Consider the following 1,792-nt stretch of genomic DNA (forward strand, 5'->3'; position numbering starts at 1 on the left):
AGCCATGACATGTCATCATCTCCAAATCCCTACACTTTAGTCCAAAAAGGGAAAGAAAGGGGTTAGCACAATTAAGTACTAAGTATGGAGACCATGCAAAAACATGCCAAAAAGGACATTTTCAAGGGAGTAAATGCTTTCATATCATTTTATAAAACCTTTCCTTTACAAGTATAAGAGACATAATACAAGTCAACATTAACATATAGCACACGAGTGTATAAAAAACTAACCGAAGCAATCTATAAGTTAACTACACCTAACTGGACCCCCATAAGCCCAAAAGGTACACTCGTGCGCAAGTTAAATAAAAACTCGAACGGACCCCCATAAGCCCGACGATTACACAGAATAACTATAACTAAAGAGAATTGCATGGGAACCAAGAACGGAAAACACGAATCAGAACCTCAACCCCAATTAGTAAAACCTGACAGTACGGAGGCCGGACCTCGAACCAGATGCTCACCAGAAGTACCCAAGTAACCAATCACAAGTATTAAGTATCTGAGGCCGGAACTCTAACTGGATGCTCTATATAAGTATCTGGGAAATAGAGGCCGAAACTCTAACTGGATGCTCTATATAATTATCTGGGCAATAGAGGCCGGAACTCTAACTGGATGCTCTATATAAATATCTGGGCAATAGTGGCCGAAACTCTAACCGGATGCTCTATATAAATATCTAGGCAATAGAGGCCGGAACTCTAATTGGATGCTCTATATAAATATCTGGGCAATAGAGGCCGGAACTCTAACCGGATGCTCTATATAAATATCTGGGCAATAGAGGTCGGAACTCTAACCGGATGCTCTATATAAGTATCTGGGCAATAGAGGCCGAAACTCTAACCGGATGCTTTATATAAGTGCTAATATAGCTGCTGAAAGAGTCCCAATCGATCCATTCTCATAAATGTCTGTGGATCGTCATCCACACCTAGCCAATCAATGTAAGTCCTTGGAACCGAATCGAAAATCAAATTCAAATCGCAAAGCAAAACTAGTGTCGCCGACGTAACTCTTGAAGCTGTAACATCTGGGAAATAAGAATAACTATCATCGGAGCAAACGTATCGCCTAGCTAAGGCCCAAACTATCAGGCTCAAGTCTGCTACACCAGTCTACAGGAGTCTAAGCCAGCCGAGCGACGTCGGGGCAAAACTAAGGTCTATCGGATCCGAATCATGTATTTCTAAGGCAAGCCCTAATTAAACCTAAACTAAGGCCCAAATGCTTCAGCATACAAGTACTGCACATAGCAAAGAAGGACAATTAATAATACAAAGCATGCTCACAGTTACCCGATAATTCCCGAAATAGGCCGAAAACATGATTTTTAAACACCTATGCATGATTCAATCACTACCAACCCAAATCCCAACTAATCAACATGCATTCACACTTTCAAGCTCAATCTAAGAGAGGAAAACCGTAGCCTACCATACATATTCTCAACATATGTCCATATACAACTCATGCTTAACTTTAAAAGAACACATGTCATTTCATTACCATAGGACCTCTACCTAATATAACCTTAAGACACACTTGAGTGAGACAAGAATTGACCGCCCATACAACCTCTTCAAGCACACTTAAGTGTTCCCCAAGATTACCTTAGATAAGGACATTTCCTTTACAACATAGCATCAATAGACCAACATTCTTTAAGAAACCATTTTGGAGACATTCAAGCACATAAGGGGACTTTCACATAATAGTCGTTAGACTTAGGGAACTCACTTTAGTATCTTCAAAGCCTACTCCTGCCATGTGTAGATAACATC

The sequence above is a fragment of the Solanum stenotomum genome, chromosome 11, assembly GCF_019186545.1.
Source record: "Solanum stenotomum isolate F172 chromosome 11, ASM1918654v1, whole genome shotgun sequence".
In the NCBI taxonomy this organism is placed as follows: Eukaryota; Viridiplantae; Streptophyta; class Magnoliopsida; order Solanales; family Solanaceae; genus Solanum; species Solanum stenotomum.